Raw genomic sequence first — 19638 nt, 5'->3', positions numbered from 1 at the left:
AGTGTCAAATTACATTATTTCTATAGTGTAGATGCACCCAAAATGACTCTTTTACTGAACGAAGCAAGCATGTGAGACTCCATGTCCCTTCAGATAAGCTGTCAGAGGTGGTATTGCTGTTAGCGTGGGGCCTAGAGATGGATACTCAGGGCTCCCATTTAAGCAAAGTGAACACTGACACCAAACATCTAAAATGTGGTAGAGAGGGAAAAGTATCAACTATGGGATGCAAACTATAAGGTTCAGTGGGCTGCAAACTATAACGTACAGTGAAGTCACTGTACCCTGGCTAGAAAGTGTACATCAGTCATGCACCCATGCCATATGTAATTACTCACCCCAGTATTAAAAGAGAGTGGAGCATCTGAAGCTTGCCACATATGTGTGCATGCAAACATGCTGATGCAGATGTGTGTGCACATTGCCATTTGTTGAATAATATGAGGCATGGCTGTCTGCATTTTTTCACATCTGGATGGTGAGCAGGGAGGGAACAAAATGCATGCATGCCTAGGGTGCACACGCGGGGGCGCGCCCAGGAGTTTGTGGCCATTGAAATGCATGGAACTCCAATACTGGTGAGTTTTCAGATTCACGGAGGGGATGTGTGTGTGTCTGGAACAGATCCCCCACAAATTGGAAGGGATGACTGTATATGCATATTGTATATGTCGACTTCATGTATTCGTTGAAGGCAGATTTTGGGACCAAAATTAGGAATTTTGTTATGACCCATGGATAAGTCGAGGCTAAAACTTAGGAGCATGACATAAAGGATTTAAAGGAAAAGGAAAATTATGCCCCCCAAAAACAAAACAAAAAAACAAAAACAAAACCCAAACCTTACACAAAAAAAGCATAACTGTTTTTGCTCACACTAAGGATGGGATAGATGACAGAGTAGAGGCAGGTTAATGCTTCCAGGACAAATTATATTCTTTCCTTTCACAGAGGATGGTTCCTTTTTTATATAAGAATTGGGGGCCAATTTTTTAACTGAAATTTCTAGACTTATACATGAGTATATACAGTATACACACTTTTCAATGCACTGCTCTTGCTCTGAGATTTCTTCTCCCTGCCTTTGGATTGGAGAAGAGAGGTCAGATATTGAGACTCTGGAAATCAGGGAATACCAATTTAATAGCATTGTTGGAAAACGGGGAACAGTAGGGTTGGTGGTGGTGAGGGAGAAGAATGTCTTTTTATATCCTGGGACCTGTAGTTGAGGATTGTTTATGAATTACATTCTTCATAATGTGAGTGTGAAACTTTTAAAAGCAACTCTTACTTTGATCAACTTTGTAAGACCTGCTTTGGCTAAAATACTCATTCATAACTCATTAGTTCAGGGGGGAAATCAAAGCTCCAGTGCGGACACAACCTGGGCAAAAACACTGCAGACATGGAGTATCATCAGTTATTCTAGAACCCTGTAAAACCCAGTGTCAGAGAAAACCATGGCACATAATGAAGGTTTCCTGAGATGCACTACTTTGCAACGAGCAGACAAGCTTGAATCTTCACCAAAAATTATTTAGGTACCCACTGGATCATCTGTTAAAATTCAAGATAATGAAATAAGAGCAAAAATCCAGCGAGAAATATTAGATATGCACAATATGACAGTACAGCTTCCCCTTCTTGGCAATAACCAAAGATGTCATGTGCTGATGGAAAAATGGGTTATCATAAAAGGAACTCCAGAAATGACCTGATGCCACAATCCTAGCCTCCTGTGTTGCAAGTGAGTGAGAAATGGCTTCTTTACAGCCTAACAATTCAAGGAATAATGACCTAGCAGTGTTCCGCTGTGTATTGGGGCCAAGAGATATATTTTTTGCACGGAAACAACAAATAAGAACAAATGCTTGAGAAGAGCAAAGACGCGTAAATCCTCAAACACACCAGAGAATTCCCATGTTGTGACAGAAGCAATCTATAAACAATATAACCAATCTGAAATATATTAGGTATGATTGCAAACATTATTTGTCTCCTTGTCACAGACAAGCTTGATGCCAATAGGATGAGGTGTGTTATGGACTAAAATCTGGAGAGTTCTCATTTTTACGGGACACTGGCATTGGTTTTTTTTCTCCTAGGAAAATATTTTTGTGGGGAAAGGAATCATAAAGACCTGAGCTGAAGGAGCCCTACAAAACCAGACTGTCTCAAGGGTTTTCTATCCTCCTAAGACTATTTCAGAGAAAGCTACAAAGTGGGGCAGGGGAAGGTGCAGAGCAAGCTATAACATGCTGGTGAAAAAGGGGATTCACGTTTTTACTGACATCATTTACTCTTAATATCTAATCATTTGTTGGAATTTACCTGATTTTTCACCTTGTAGCAGAAGGTTTTGCAGATAGCTTTCCTCAGACTAAGTACAGAAATTGGCTCTGGAAATATAGTGAGTGATCCTCCCCATTTTAGACAGAATTTGCTGATAAGTGGGGTGCATATGGAGGAGGGTTTAAAAAAAAAAGGAATGATGCTTATTTGTCTCCTGTCATATCATCACTCTTTCTCCTCTCACATCCAATTTGTAACCAATTTCCCAAATGAAAATTTTCCATATTTCTTCTTAGCTTCTTATAACCTCTTTCTTAAGACCCACTCTCTCTTCTATTATCTCTTTCTGTTGTTGTTAAAAATATTAATCTTTGATCTCTCTTTTAAATTCCTTTAGTGTTATTTCTAGTCTCCTCCCCTGAGAAAAATAACTTCCTTCCTTCCTCTAAGTTTTACTATATTCTGCCCCTCTTTCTCTCTTTTCTCTACCATTACCCACAAAATGAGCCAGTGTGGTGCACTAGTTTGAGTGTTGAACTATGACTCTGCATACCAGGGTTTGAATCCCTGTTCAGCCATGGAAACCCACTGGGTGACCCTGTGCAAATCACACTGCTTTAGAGGAAGGAAAGGCAAACCCCCATTGAACAAATCTTTTCAAGAAAACCCTATAATAGCTTTGGGTTAGGGTCGCCATAAGCTTCAGATACTACAACTTCATTTCCTAACCATCTCCTATTCCAACATGTGCTCCTGTACTAGGATTACCACTTTGCCCGGTTGGGCAGATATTACCCAAATCCTGTCTATGCCACTATGCCACTAGTGTCTATTTATACCACTGTAAAATCAAAGGCTTTCATGGCCGGCATCCATAGTTTTTTGTGGGTTTTTCGGGCTATGTGGCCATGTTCCAGAAAAGTTTATTCCTGATGTTTCGCCAGCATCTGTGGCTGGCATCTTCAGAGGTGCCAGCCACAGATGCTGGTGAAACGTCAGGAATAAACTCTTCTAGAACATGGCCGCATAGCCTGAAAAACCCACAAAACACTATGGATGTCAGCCATGAAAGCCTTCGATTTCACATGTTGGTTATTATCTTTAAAGCCTGACATGACTTGGGTCCAGGTTATCGCCAGGATAGCCCTCTCCCATATATTCCATCCCACACACACAGGTCCTCTGGGAGACACATACTTCAGTCAACCAAAAGTAGGATGGCTGTTACCCATACCACATTTTCTTTGGTCACTCCCAAACTGTGGAATGATCTGCTGGAACAGAATTATGAGCTTTAGATGTTGTCTGTATTTAACTCAACAGGAAACAAACAGCTTCATTTATATACTGCTTCATACTGAACTAGCAGTGTCTAAGCTATTGTAAGCTAATTGCCCCCAACAATCTGGGTACTCATTTTAGCAACCTCGAAAGGATGCAAGCCTGAGTCAAGCTTGAGCCCTTTTGCTGATATTGAACTCACAACCTAATGGTTTTGAGTGAGTAGCTGCAGTACAGGCATTTAACTACTGTGCCACCAGGCACCAGGAAAGACCAGGCTCTTCCAACAGGCCTATCCAGGTTATTTTTAAACTGTGTTTTTTTAAAAGCATTTATTAATGGATTTTAATATGTATTGGTTTCATATGCTCTTGTAACTGATGTCATGTGTTATTTGTTGTTGTTCCTTGTTGTTGTTCGATGATGATGATGACCACCACCATACATCAGCCAGATTGCTTTACTGTGACCTGTGGACCAACAGTCAACTGAAGGGTGCATTCCCTGATCTTTGTTCTATATCTACCTTACCTGCTGGGTAGCAGCCTTTTGACTGGACTGATCTAACAGTCAAGTGGGGCTGGGGCCTAGGAATATTTGAAAATAGGATCCACATTCTGCATGTGTTTTATCTAATCTAGGAGTGGTGGTATATGTGAATAAATGAATGGTATGTAAATAAATGAATAAATAATAAGTGAAATACAGAGCATATATAAATACTTCATGAAAGAGAGCAGAGCACACAAATGTTCATGTATGAAGCCATTTCCATGACAAATATACTGAGCCCATGCATTTATTAAATTATTCACATCTTCAAGTATCAAGAATTATTGATGAGGTTGGAAAGGGAAGCAAGCTACACCAGCACTAGATCATACCCTGTGAGGGGCCTGAAGCAATAGCATCACTTGATCCACTGATAATGTAGCCTTGTCAACAGTGGCAGCTCCCTGTAGTCAGAGGGCACAGTCATGCTGCCCTATTCTAATCCCCCAAATCCAGAAAGCTCCTTTTGCATATTATGTTTAGTGAGCTGCCTCCCCCATAGGGGGGAGAAAGCACCATATAAATAAAAAATAAATAAATAAATAAATAAATAAATAAATAAATCCAAATTATTTACCCATTATGCAAATAGTATGCTAGGTTAATAAACAGTTGATCACCACCAGCCCACTGATTTCCCAATCAAAACCACTATTTTCTAAGTTGAAAACAGAAGGATGGTTTTTCTTAGAGTCTTTGCATGTAAGCAAATTCTCTAAGGAGTTTATCAAATGGGAGGAATTTCTCTTAAATTCGAATGAAAAGAAAGTGGGGCCAGAATGCATTCACTTAAAGTCGCTAGTTTCGTGCAATTACGTGAATACGCATTGCATTCGAACTGGCTTCCCATTGCCTGAAAATAGCATGCCATTGCCCAAATTTTCGTGTGGTAGTCTATCACGCAATAACGTGAAACCACATGATTGCATTCAGATTGCCATTGGATTATACTTCCAATTCCCCTTGTCTGGTAAACTCATAAGAGTGTACAAATTCTGGTCTTTAAGCCATATCTGCCCCTCACCCCAATTATTTTCTACATCATCATAACCACTGTGAATCCCATATCAGTGGGACAGTGAATCCATCCAGCCTTTGACTAGCTTTAAAAGAACTATCTAAGCTTTTGGATCTATTTAGGATTATGATGCAGCACTTTGGAGATATGCTTCAAAGCAGAGGTGAAAACCTGGAGTAGATTCACTGCTGGCCACCACTGCCTTTTAACAGTTCCAGAAGATGCAGTTATTCAGTGGGTATAGCTATTCCACAAAGTTTGGAATTCTGTTGAAAAAACCAAAATCAACTTTTCCCACAGCTGTGTCAGCCATCACCCGGGAAAAAAAAGGGTTGCAAACACACACTTTCAGAGCAGTAAAAGATATCAAACTCAGGCATGTGTAGCATGCCCAAAACCCATCCAGATAAGGTAAGCAAGTTATTTTTTTTCTTTAAAAAAGTTGTGAGTAGCCATTTCAAAGCTGAGGAAAGTTTTCAGACCTAGAGACCCACAGCATGCCCAAGGCATGAACAGACTGTTCAGACATGTGAAGAACAACAGCAGCATCTGTTGCAAACACCTCTATCAGAGGCAGGGAACTGTAGAACTAGAAGTTGCAGAAGTTGTAGTAGGTCCCCAACACATAAATAATAAATATGTATGTTAGTGTTGTATCCTTAATCAACAGGATATAGGACAATAAAAAAGGCCCTTACCACACTGCCAGCTCCACGCCTCTATTTTCCACGTCACCACTACCACCTCAACTTCATTAGATGCCACAATTGAAAGCCCTGAACAATGTTGGCCAAATATGGAAAACCCTGTGTCCAGTCCCCCAACTTATCCCAGCTTAGATCTTACCATATTGAGGAGCAGGATCTAAACATTAATTTTATTAGCACTCACCTGAATGTTAGCAGAACTTCCCACATCATTAGAGATCAAGGTGAATCAGGGTGATTGGAAGTCTGAATTTGTCAAAGAAAGTAATTCACCATTTTGGGAAGTGACTGGAAGCAGCAGATGTTTGGGGAGGTGGTGTTGATATTGCTCAAAAGCTGCTTGCGGCTACTGACCACCACAATTATTTGCTTGCTTCCTGTTCAATTTGTATACTTGTGATTTAAGGTGGGAAATTTAAGCTGTTCACTTCTGCACTAAATTAGAAAGTCAAAATGGCATAGTGGTTTGAGTCTTTGGGAGACTAGGGTTCAGATACCATAGAAACTCATTATGGGCAAGTCACATGCTCATAGGTTTAGAGGCAATGGCAAGCCTTCACTGAATAAATTATGCTGATCCCATCACCTGGACTGGGTTGCTGTGAGTTAGTGTCATCCTGAAGGCACATGATAACAACAAATTAGGTCCAAGAGAGGCTAATGTTACCATACTTGACATCCCCTGTGCTGTATATGGGGCTTCATATTTTCATATCTGGAGCCAGGCATGTTTTAAGAGATCTCAGTGACCTTTGGAACATTAAGATGTTTCCCATGGGAAAGGCATGGTGGCCAAAAGACAAGCAGTGGATCTAGATGGTACTAAATAAACACAGAATGGCTTTGCTGATCACTCTATTCGTCCCCGAGGTTTTCTGCATATCCCTTTGCAATGGAGACAAAGACGATGCCATTGCACTAAGGCAAGTAAGACCATCTCTTCTACCTAGCGACATCCCGACCCCTGGTGTCTCCTGGTGCAGAGGGTGGGGCTGCTGGAGGGGGTGGCCACATTCACCCTTTTTCCTTTGCCACTGTGATGGCAGCTCCTTACAAGGAGACCACCGCTGCCATGGGGAATCAGGGCCAGGTGCACTTGGCTGCTGCGGCAGTGGTATCCTCCTTGTGAGGAGACTGCCACCACCACTCTTGTGGAGTGTCACCTGGTGTGGGTTGCACCACCACACACCCCTAGTTACACTACTGCTCCTACCTACATCTTGCTATTTTCTCAGCCACCCTTCCTCTCCAGTATCTTGGGATTGTCCCAGATACAATCACTGTTTTGTTAATCCAGAATTAAGGCTGTCAACAAATCTTGTCCTTTTTTTCACATGTGTAACAAACCAATCAAACTCTTTATTCTTCCTGTGGGCATGTTAAGTATCCCCCAATACCATGTAAGAGGATATAAATGTCTATCCCACACATGTCCAGTTTGAGATCGCAGTGAGTGACCACCAGAGCTCTGTCCATTTGTCCAGACTCTTCTTCCCACCTCACCCTCAGACACCGTCTGAGCCACACCCCACTTTCCATGGATTCCTTTACAGAACTGGTGAATATCTCCCTCTCTACAGCCCTAAGCCTCTACTATCCAATTTTCATACCTCTGTTTTGGTTATTGTTCTATGATGTCTCAAGACTGAATTGTTACTGTGTGTCCATCAAAACTCACTAAAATGCAGAACAAGAACAAAGATAATTGCTGGAAATGCAAGGAACCAAGTGGAATGTTCTATCATATGTGGTGGCATTGCATAAAAGCTAATATATTCTGGAAAAAACATTCACAAAAATATATCGGACACACTACAAAAAGAAATTAGAATGAGCCCAGAACTATTCTTATTAAGCATAACAGACGATTTAAAAGACAAATTCAATCAACAAGAAACAAATGTATTATTATACATGATTACAGTCGCATGCATAATCTATGCAAAACACTGGAAAGAAAAAAGATACACCTTCAATTGAAGACTGGAAAATTAAATTAAATGAATTAGCATTAATGGACAAATTAATGATGATTATTAATGGGAAAATGACACAACTACCTTTTGAAGTAATACTAGAATCTCTGGCCCCTTCACAGCATAACTTAAAGTAATCTTATGGTAGAAAAAAACAATCACCAAAACCCTGCCATTACACACAGATCATTTTAAAAAGGCAAGACTTGGCTTGCCACCTGAACATTTTTCAGTTCATCCATAGGAACAGAATGCATATAAATACATAACATGAGATGTTTTGAGCATTTAATTATTTTAAAAAAAGTTTCTGGGTATTTGTAATAGCTTCTCATTGCTCAGAATCCCAGATATTGTGGGACGGACTGGTCATGACCATACTTTGAACCCTTGATGAGCCATGACTCAGGCCTGGAGGAATTATGTATTGGAAAAGTTATATGTGTCCATATCTGGTCAGACACCCTTTCTGAGGTGGAGTCAGAGGGTTGGGAGGGCATTCAGTAGTCTTTTTAAATTCCTACTATTCTGTTTTCACCTGGCTTGCAGTTAGCATCATGTAGAATTATTATAGGTTGTGATATGACTACAATATGACAAAGTTCTACAGTGTGACAAAGAACACATAGCATAGCACAAGAAATCCTAAGCATATTCATTGCTACACATGAAAAACTATACACATAAAAACCACATTTCAGGTCAAGAAAAAATGGGGGGAAAAACATCCCCTGCCTGTTACTACAGTCTACATGATTTGGATGATCACTTTCTCCCAACTAAAATCTTACATAATTCTGTAGGTAACGAAATGCATATGTATACATTTTGCACAACTGCAGCATGTGCCAGATTAATTGTGCTTTCATCTCAACAAATTCTTGTGGCAGCTGATCACACTCATTTAGCCATCTCTACTTGGCTGTGGTATGTCTGCACATTCAAATCAAAGTCCACATTCTCTGTAGCTACCTGGTCTAAATCCCTAGTTGTTGACTGCTCTGCTTCTCTTTCAGAAAATGGCAGTGAAACAGTTCATGTATTTCCGTAGGGGTGGAAGTCTGTGCAGATTGCTTCCCTATGGTCTGCAGTGCTGATTAGAGTGAGACTTGGAAGATCTGGTTTCAAGTCACCACTGAGCCACAAATCTCACTGGGTAGCTTTGGGTCACTTTTTTTTAGCTTGTCCTATTTCACTGGGTTGCTCTGGAGAAAAAGTAAAGAGGAGAAGGGAGAGTCATGTATGCTGCCCTGAGCTAACTGGACAAAAGATGGGACATAAAAAATAAATAAAATGTGTGTGTCTGTGTGTCTTCAAGTCACCTACCAACTTACAGTTTGTTGTTGTTGTTGTTGTTGTTGTTGTTCACCCTCGAGTTGATCTTGACCCATGGCGACCCATTAGATGAGACATCTCCAAGACTCCCTATGGTCCACTGCTCTACTCAGGCCCTGCAAATTCATACCCATTACAGTAGAGTAGCATGTGGCCTTCCTCTCTTTCTGCTTCTCTCTACCTTTCTTAGCATTATTGTTTTTTCCACTGAGTCGTGCCTCCTCATGATGTGGCCAAAGTATGACAGCCTCAGTCTAGTCATCTTGGCTTCCAGAGAGCTAGGAAAAGAGATTCCACCTCAACATTAGGAGGCACTTCCTGACAGTAAGGGCTGTTTGACAGTGGAACATACTCCCTCGGAGGGTAGTGGAGTCTCCCTCCTTTCTTAACTGTCCACCTTTCATATCCATATATGGTAACAGGGAATACAATGGCTTGTATGATTCTAACTTTCATGCTCATTTACATTTTATGATATTTTCGAGTTCTTTCATAGCTGCCCTCCCCATTCTTAGTCTTCTTATGATTTCTTGACTGCAGTCCCCACTCCAAACAATGTTTGATCCTAGGTACGAGAACTCTTTTAATATTTCTATTTCCTCATTGTCTAGGTTGAATCTGTGTAAATTTTCTGTGGTCATTATTTTTGTTTTCTTTATGTTCAGCAAAAACCCTGCCTTTGCACTTTTCTCCTTGATCTTCCTTAGTAGTTGTTCCAAGATTTTTCAGCTAGTAGTATGGTGTCATCTGCATATTTTAGATGTTTGATATTCCTTCATCCTATTTTCACTCCTCCTTCTTCTGTGTCCAATCCTGTTTTTGTATAATATGTTCTGCATACAAGTTGAACAGATAGGGTGAGAGGATGCAGTCTTGTCTGACCCCTTTGCCAATTGGGAACCGTTCTGTTTCTCCATGTTCTGTCCTGACAGTGGCCTCCTGTCCTGAGTAAAGATTCTCATTAGGACTATCAGATGTGTTGGCACTCTTTAAGGGCGTTCCATAGTCTTTCATGATCTATGCAGTCAAAGGCCTTGCTGTAGTCTATAAAGCACATGCTGATATTCTTTTAGAATTCCTTGGTTCGCTCCATTAGCCACTGTATGTTTGCAATGTGGTCCCTAGTGCCTCTTCCTTTCCTGAATCCTGCTTGCACCTCTGGGAGTTCTCTCTCTATGTATGTTTGTAGACTATGTTGCAGAATCTTGAGCATGATTTTGCTTGCATGAGAGATTAGAGCTATGGTCCTATAGTTGCTGCAGTCTTTTGTATCGCCTTTCTTGTGGATGGGGATGTATATTGATCACTTCCAATCTGTTGGCCATTGCTTTGTTTTCCATATCTGTTGACATATGTTAGTTAGCACTGGTGTTGATTCTACTAGTGTGGATTGAAGCAATTCAACTGGAATATAATCTGTTCCTGGTGATTTATTTTTCCCCATTTCTCTAATTGCAGCTTCCACCTCTGTTTTTAGAATTTTGGGTTCATCTTCATATGACTCTTCAATCCATATGTCCTTCATTTTGTTATCCCTTTTATATAGCTTTTCTGTGTACTGCATCCAGAGTCTTTTTATTCCTTCCTGATCTTCAATTATGTTGTTTTTATTTTCATAGAATGTCCTGGTCCTTGGTTTGAATTTTCAGTTGATTTCCCAGATCTTTTGGAATAGGTCTCTTGTTCTTCCTTTTTTGTTGTTGTCCTCTGTCTCTCTGCATTGATAGTTGTAGTAATTGTCTTTATCTATTCGCACCATTCATTGAACTGTAGCATTCATGGTTCTGAGTTTGTTCCTTTTGTTTTGTCTTTCATCTTTCTTTTACTGTTTGTAGCATTTTATCTGACATCCATTGTTTCTTCTCTTTCTTTTTGACTACTGTAAGTGTGTTTCTGCATTCTTCTTTTATTATGTCCCTGGCTTCTGACTCATAGTAGCTTAATCAATTTCATAGGGTATTCTTAGGCAAGGAATACTCAGAGGTAGTTTTGCCAGTTCCTTCCTCTGAAATATAACCTGTAGCATCTTATATTCTTTAGCTGTCTCCCATCGAAGTACTAACCAGCGCTGACCCTGCTTAGCTTCCAAGATCTGAGGAGATTTGGTGTCTTTAGGGTATTTAAGTCATAACATGATATAAAAGTAGAACTTGCAACATGTTTTGAAAACTTGGAATCAGTTTCCCATATAAGGTGTCCTTGATAAATACTTTTGCCAAAACCATCCCACATTTATTCCTGATGGAGGAATAAAACTATGAGATCATGCAACTCATATTGGAGGTGGAGGGAGGATGCTCTTGTGTTTGGGTCTTGTTAATCTGGCCAGGCCTCTCATTAGGATCCTGTAGGAACAGTGGACTAATTTGAGGCTGATCCAACATGCCCTTCTTCTGTTATAAGGCCAACACATGATGCACCAGGCACACTAAAGTGAATTTCTACAGTAATGGTGCCAATACAAGAATGTTCAAATTGTCCAAAACACAGAGCCAAGTGGGGAGGGGATGAAGACTCTGCCCCAAATAGGAATTCTGCTCTCCAAATGAAGTGCTACTTGTCTTTCAATTTTTAGCACTACAGACACTGAAAATTATTAACACCTAGAATTCTTATATTTGCTCTGTATTCATTCTCAGTACCTTTGCCTCCTTTTCTTTGGAGGCCTGAACTGTATTGTAGTTTGAAATGCTCAACTGAAGTTTTAAAATACTCTAACATTAGAATTTTGGGATTGAAGGAAACTTTACAGGAATAAATTTCTTACTGGGGGGGGGGGCAATGCCCTAATTTTGCCCTTCTGTCAGCTACAACCCTAACCTTGGTCCTACTGTTAGACAGAGTAGATTTGGGATGTTCTTGAACAGACCAAACCTGAACCCTTTCTGGAAGCCAAGATGATCAAACTGAGGCTGTCATTCTTTGGTCACATCATGAGAAAGAATAACTCACTAGAAAAGATAATAATGCTAGGAAAGGTAGAGGGAAGTAGAAAGAGAGGTAGATTGCATGCCAGATGGATTGACTCAGTTAAGGAGGACATGAGCATGAAGTTACAGGATCTAAGCAGAACAGTGGAGGACAGGAGTCTTTAAGGGGTTTCAAATACAAGGTTGCCAAGGGTTGGGGCTGACTCAAAGGCAGTTAAAAACAAAGAAGGACAACCTATGGTTGATTGTATTGTGATTAGGTATTGTTTGCCAAGAAGACAAACAAATGAATTCTAGAGCAGATCTCACTTGAACTCACCCTGGAAGCCAGGGCCTCATTCCCACTTATAAATAAATTGCTTCATGATTTGAATCTATGGACCTGGGGTATCTGAGCAGAGAGGTTGAGGACAGGGCAACTTGGACATGTCTCATCCATAGGACTGCCATACGCTGAAGTTGACTGGAGGGTAGTTAACAACAACAGTTGTTTTTCTACTATGAAAGCAAGGGAAGGTGTTGAGGGGAGTTTCTGCCCCATGTACCAAAATGAAATTGGTGGTCTTGGGGTCCTGTGCACCATGATTTGCCGTTTGGCCTCTGGGGCACTTCCCATGTGCCTTGGAAATGCTCTTTTGTGGCATCTTCTAAGTGAACCATCATGGTGGAGTGGTTTGAGTGTTGACTTTGGAAACCAGAGCTGGGCCATGTAAACCCACTGGGTGGCCTTGGGCAAGTCACACTCTCTCAGTCTCAGAGGATGGCCAGCACAAACTCCCTCTGAACCAATCTTGCCAAGAAAACCCCATGATAGGTTTGCCTTAGGGTTGCTGTAAATCAGAAACAACTTGAAGTCACACAACCACTCCATAGCTCAGAACTCCTGGTGTCTCCTTGGATCTCTCTCTCTCTCTCTCTCTCTCTCACACACACACACTTGCAACGGGAGGAGAAGCATCTCCCTCCATGGGGCTGTTTCAGGAGTTGTGCAAACATGAGATGGGACATGTGTCCACCAGGCCCTGGCTGACCGATGTCCTAACTGCAAAGGAGGACAGGGCACCACAACATGGAGGACATGCAAGAAAAATGGAGGACATGACACACTAAAAGCTGAAAGCACTCATAGAAATGGAAACCTGTGCTTTTTAGCCATGGTCAAAAGGGAGGGCAATCAAGAAAATTGTAGGACATGAGCAAAGAAAAGCTCAAAGCATTCCTACAAAGATAAGCTCATATTTCTTAGAGACAGTCAAAACAGAGGAGAGTTTGGACTTCCTCCTGAACAGAGGATTGGAATGGAGGACACGTCCTGGAAAAGGAGGAGGACCTCTGGCCATCTTGTATCAAGGAAAATAAGTTTAAGATTACATGACTTAAGAAATTTTGATTTATGCAAAAGTCCTCCTAAATGTATGAGAGAAAGAAGCTACAGATCTGTTTCAATCAGCAGAAGTTACATTGATCGCAGTCACTTTGTTTCGGATTTGTTTCAAAGAAGCACCTTGTGTTATAAACCAATGTAAGATTAGATCTGCAACTGATGAAGGGAACAGGAAGCCAGTTCTGTCTCCAAGAAAGATTTCTGCTGGTCTTTTGGTACAGAACTAGTTTTAATAAAAAAGAAAGTTCCAAATAAATCAAGGAATGAATGAATGAATGAATGACTGCATGCATGCATGAAACCTCGTGCTAAATGGAGGCCACTGTGCCAGGACTCCTGGGCAGAAGTTGGAAATGGAGGGTAGATGCTGGAAAACGTGGAGGGCCTTCTCCTCCTTTCTTCTGGGTCTGTGAGGAGGGAAAGGCCAGCCTCTCCGGCAGCAGGGCTCCGGGTGCGAGCCAGACAGAGGGGACCGGAGGGCGGGAAGCAGCAGCAGCAGCAGGAGGAGGAGGAAAGGGGGAAGAGGAGGAGGAGGAGGAGGAGGCGTGGACTGGAGAGAAAAGAGGGATCCCTCGGAGGCTGCTTGGGGCTCCGGAGAGGGTCATCTGACTCGAGTTCCCAAACCTTCCCCCGGATTGCCAAGTCTGGGACAGAGAGGAGAGGAGGAGGAGAAGAAGAAGAAGAAGAAGGGAGAAGGGGCCTTTCCTCTCCCTCCTCCTTGGCCCTCTCTCTCTCTCTCTCTCAGTCTCTCCTTCCCTCCTTTTCTTGGGGAAACTTTCTTCCTCCCTCGTCCCGCCTGGGGAAGGAAGGGAGGGAGGATGGAGGGGGGCCGGAGGAGAGCGGAGCCCGGGCAGAGGCAGCAGCAGCGGGGTCCTCCTCCTTCTTGAGCTCGGCCCCTTCCCTCCTTCCCGGACGGTCCTCCTCCAGGCTCCGGGGAACTAGAGCGCACCCCCCCCCCCCAAGGACGGCAGAACTTGGTCTCCCGAGGGGAGGATGGCGAGGGGGCTCCCCAGCCCTGCTTCGGGGACCGGACAACCGCTGGCCGGCTGAAAACTTCTCTTCGGGTAAAGTTGTCTCTCTCCATCTCTCCTTTCTTTCTTTCTGTCTTTCTTTCTTCCTTCCCCTCCGCCGCCTTTTCTCCTCAGGGCGACTTCGGGGGTTCTTTGGGAGGATGCAGCTGGAGTTTGGGGAAAGAGAGCCCCCCCCCCCGGGTTTTCTTTTCTTGTTTGCAAAACTGGAGGCCGCCTTTGACTCTTTTCTGGCTCAAGGCTATGGAATTCTGGGAGTTGGAGAGGGAAAGGCGGGGGGGGGGGGCAGCAGGGGAAGCCAGCCTCATCCCGCCCTAAAGTTTGTTGCTGCTGCCGATGTCGGCGGTGTCTGCCTCCAAGGCGCTTCGGACTCTGAAGCGGGACTTTCCTCTTGGCCGAGAGTCCTCTGCAGAAGGGAAGGGAAGGGAAGGGAGGGAAGCCCCGGGGGACTCGGGAGGCTCCAGCCCTGGGCTCCTACCCTCAGACCTCGGGCCAGAGGAGCCTCTCTCCGAAAGGGCCGGGCTTTGTCTCCTCAGGAGTCAGGGCTCACTTCCAGGACCCCTCCAGCGCCAGGAGGGCAGCCTGTGAGGCGGCCCAGGACAGGGAGGGAGGGATGGAGGGATGGATGGATGGATGGATAGATAGATAGATAGATAGATAGATAGATAGGGATGGATGGATGGAGGGAGGGAGGGATAGAGGGACGGATAGACAGAGATAGATAGATAGAGGGGCGGATGGATGGATGGGTGATGGATGGATAGATAGATGGATAGAGAGAGGGGGGGATGGATGGATAGAGAGAGAGAGAGAGAGGGATGGATGGAGGGATGGAGGGATAGAGGGACGGACAGATAGATAGATGGATGGACGGACGGACGGATGGATAGAGAGAGAGAGATGGATGGAGGGATAGATGGATGGATGGATGGATGGCTAGAGAGAGAGAGAGAAAAGGATAGATGGATGGATGGATGAATGGATGGATAGCTAGATCGATCGATCTTCTTCTGCGGGTGATGATGGACCATGGACCAAAGGCATCCGGAGACAACCTGGAGTCAGCGAGGGTCCCTCCATCGCAACTTGAACTAGTTTGGGGTTGTTGTTCTTTTGCATCCTGGAGAGTCTCGGGGACAGATGGGGCCTGGAAGTTGTGTGTTTGTGTGCGTTTGTGTGTGTGGGTCCCTCTCCAACCCCCCCGCCCCCGTCCCTCCTTTGAGCCCAGCGATCTTTCGTCAAGTCTATTTGGGAAGGAATGCCAACCATCCGGCGCTGTGCAACTTGATGCCGGTGCGCTGCCCGGGGAGGGAGGGAGGGGGGAGAGGGGAGGGAGGGCCCCCAGAGGAAGAGACACGGACTCCTTCGGGGAGCCACACTTGAGGTCTTTGTATTTGTGTCCCAAATAAGACAGCCAGGCAGCCCTCCAGTCAAGGACCGGGATGCTGCTGCTCCTGTTGGCAAGTGCTGTGCCCCGTTCCTCCAAGTTAGAAAGCTGAAGTTGCAAAGTCTTCTCTCTGAGCTCTTCCTAGCAGCAACAGTCTTTGCTGGGTCCCTTCATTATAGCTATAGCTCTATCTATATAGGGGCCCTTCAGAGCTAGGGGACAGTCGGCCCTCTCTATCCGCAGATTGTTTGTCCATGGATTTAAGCATCCGCGGCTCCAAAACATTCAAACAGTATGTGAACGCCAGAAAGCAAAGTGTAATTTTGCCCTTTGATGGCATCCCGTTTGACACTGCGCTATCATTTGAATAGTGTGATGCCAATTTATGTTAGGGTTAGGGATAGAATTCAGATCTATTGTACTGTTTTATGAATTTTTATGCATTTCATTTTGTTCCTATTGTAACCCACCTTGATTCCTTTGGGAAAAGGCGGGCTATAAATAAACCATATTATTATTATTATTATTATTATTATTACATCAGTTGTACTTCATGGGACTTGAGCATCCACAGATTTTGGTATCTGTGAGGGTCCCTGGAACCAAACCCCAGCAGATGCCAAGGGCCCACTGTACTCATTTAGTGAGGGGCTGAGAATCTGCAAGGATCATGCTCCTTATAGTCTAGGACAGTGCTTTTCAATGTGGGGGGAATGGCATCCTCTCTCCTGCACTGTGGCAAGGACATTTGTGCCCATTGAGTACAATTCTTTCTTACCTGGAAACTTTCCAGGGAGCAGCAGCCAGTGACTGAGGGACTGGTGCCAGTCCAGGGACCACCACTTTGACTAGCACTGGTCTATTATGACCTCAATCCAGTTGCCAGTCCTAACAAGATTAGACCCATGGAGTCGATGGGAACTTGGGAACTTCACTGAGTTCTATTGATCTGGGAGACCAGTTGGATTCAGGTCTTTGGGACCATCAAGCTATGTTCAGAAATGCTGTGAAAGCCCGGACTGCTCAAAAAACAAAGAACACCTGGCAGTCCTAGAACAGCCCTTGTTTAATGTATCTTCTCGGTGCACAGCAGAACGCACAAAACTTCATACCATTGTTAGTCACCTTTCACTGCAAACGCCTCAGAAAAGAATAATATTATGGGAGCCCATCCAAATAACACATGGCATGGGTGTGGGAGGAACAAGAAGGAAGAAAAATTAGAAAGATGTATGTTCGTTGTGGCTTTCCCTGTGCGGTTAAATTGAATATGCCTATGGGCACAGTTTGTGCAAAGTGGAGTGCTTCTAAATTTTAATATGAATTGAAGGATGTTTATTCAGAAAGTTAAATCCCATGAATTGAAGCATGTTTATTCAGAAAGTTGAATTCTGGTAATTGGGAAGGGGACTGCAGCATAAGAACACAATCCTGTGTCCATTGAACCAAATGAATTTCCCAGGTCCAGTGATGCTTTGGGCTGGATTGTGGCCCTTATAGATAGTTGAATATATCTGCCTAGAGCAAAGGCTGCACCTTGTTCCTATAAGACAAAATCTATACTGGACACTAGGAGTCTATTTTAATTTTTCTCAGTTTATAATTTTTTTTTCTAATCCTGTGCATATTTAAGTATGCTTTTACAAGCCATGTGTATCCCCGGGTTTTGAAGTTTATGTATTATTGACTGTTATAGATAAAAAGAGCAGTTGTAAAACTTTCTCTCCGTTTTATGCAATCAGGTCTCTGGGGATGTCCAAGAATTTGAAAGTAAACGTTGCTCTCGCATGCTGCATAAAATAGCATTTAAACAAATATTGTATTGGCATGTCCCCTGGACCCGGAGCCAAAAGACTAGAGTAAATAAACGATGAAATCCAAAATATACAGAAGTGGAAAAGACAGATTTCTCGCAAAGACTTACTGATTTGATCTGTTTGTTCTAGCTACCTTAGATTTAAGTGAAAACTTTTTTAAGCAATGTAAAACACATTTACTTACTTTTTGCTGCAAGGAAAACAGATTAGACAGCTAACTTTCACCTGGAAAGGAAGTTTTCAAGATTAGAATGGGTCTTTTCCAGCTTTATAAAGTGGATGTCGATAGTTGCATATTGCCTATACATTATTTTGCTGGTGTGTGTGTGTGTGTGTGTGTAAAAGAGAAGGGAGGTATGTGTGAAAATCCGGATGTTTGCCCGGAGTGATTTGCATGTTGCCCAGAGTGCCAGGAAATTTTGACACCTGTCAAACTTTGACTTGCCCTCAAAATAAATGGCACATTGAGTCTAACTTCACATCTGGCAATATGTTTTCCCCCTTCTCTCTCTCTCTCCACCTCTCTCAAACAAATTACCCTCAGTGGAACTTTCTGTGGGGCAATTAAAAACAGGGCAAGTTTCCAAATGTTATTAGACATTCCCATAATTTTTTCGTGATAGAAACTCCACCAATGTTGAACTGCTTCTCTTCTGTGAAGTTTTTAAAAACACTCAGGTATGCGGTTGTCAAACAGGTGATTTTTAAATCAAGATGGGAAGGAAAACTCACTTAATCCTGGACATTGTTGTCGTTCCTTTAAGCATACAATTTTGCAGTACCCAGAATTGTAACCATTGCTCTTAAAAGGAAAACATATTATAACCATTACTCTTGAAAGGAAAAGGTTTCCAACATCTTTCCATGGTCTTTTTTTTTTTCTTCATAGGCAAAACAAAGAGTAGGGTTGGGTGTATCCTTTTGTATACATCTTCACAGTTGGACATTTGTGTATGTAGTATGTTTAGTTAACCTAAAACTCCTTTAAAGATTGGTGTACAATGCTCACTTGAATTTGTGTGTCCTTATTACAATATAATTCATGAATTAAATCAGGATTTAATGACTTACCACAGTTTTGGGTGGGATCTTTGTAACATTTAGCTAGATGCAAAGCATGGAGTTAAATTCTTCTCCTTTTTGATAGAGAATCCTGAGGATCATCTACAAGATCTGATCTGCACTTGTCAACTGGAAAGTCTGGAAAGAGTTGGATAGGCATATTTTTTAAAAAATGCAAGAGAGGAAAGAGTGAGTTCAAGTATAGTCTTGCTTAAAGTGGACCCAGTGAAAACAATGAGAGCTACTTCATTTATGACTCATTTGTGTGTCCTGGCAATTTCACTGAGTTTACTCTAAGCATGGCTGTGTCTGGATCTAACCAAATCATGCTGAAGAAACCAGGTTCAGATTTAAATACTGAAATGCTATCATAATGAGTTATTGTACAACTAGATAGCCCTCTGTTAATGATAAATAAAAGTTGAATGTAGTGAGAAAAAGTACAGAGTGATCTTTTCATCATTAAAACAAATTCAAATTAAATATTTGGATTTGCCATCCCCCCCCCCTTCTTCTTGATTCAGATTTCTGAAACATATTTATTCTTCTATAAATTATCTGATCATGGGTTCGCAGATAATCACAACTGATGCACGAGTGTGTGTGCATCTGATGTAAATAATATTGTAAAACAATACAAGTAAAGAGAGAGAGGATGACAGGGACATTATTCTGAGACACAGAAAGGTAAAGAGGGAGCTATTATGTAGAAGGTAGAAAGTCTGGAATGGTGGTAGATTCAGTCTGCTCTTTTAAGAATCTCAGAGGTAAAACAGAATCCCATGCATGCTTAATATCGGTGATTGTAATGGGACCCAGGCTGCAATCTTACACAACTTTGCTGGGAGTAAATTCTCATTGAGCCCAGT

General features: G+C 42.5%; 1 protein-coding gene across 1 annotated transcript in view; it reads left to right on the top strand.

Moving 5' to 3' along the window:
- The first annotated feature begins 14447 nt into the window (after nucleotides 1-14447).
- The window catches only part of GLI2 (GLI family zinc finger 2), a 302294-nt gene continuing 297103 nt past the window's right edge, over nucleotides 14448-19638 (top strand). Inside the window, exon 1 of the mRNA XM_089520297.1 lies at nucleotides 14448-14539. The gene's annotated coding sequence lies outside the window, so the exon portion shown is untranslated. The remainder of the gene's footprint in view (nucleotides 14540-19638) is intronic.

Source organism: Sceloporus occidentalis, unplaced genomic scaffold (assembly GCF_023333645.1).
Source record: "Sceloporus occidentalis isolate IW3139 unplaced genomic scaffold, rSceOcc1.0.p SCAF_4, whole genome shotgun sequence".
Classification (NCBI taxonomy): domain Eukaryota; kingdom Metazoa; phylum Chordata; class Lepidosauria; order Squamata; family Phrynosomatidae; genus Sceloporus; species Sceloporus occidentalis.
The sequence above is the reverse complement of the archived record's forward strand: the minus strand, read 5'-3'. Positions and strand labels throughout refer to the sequence as shown.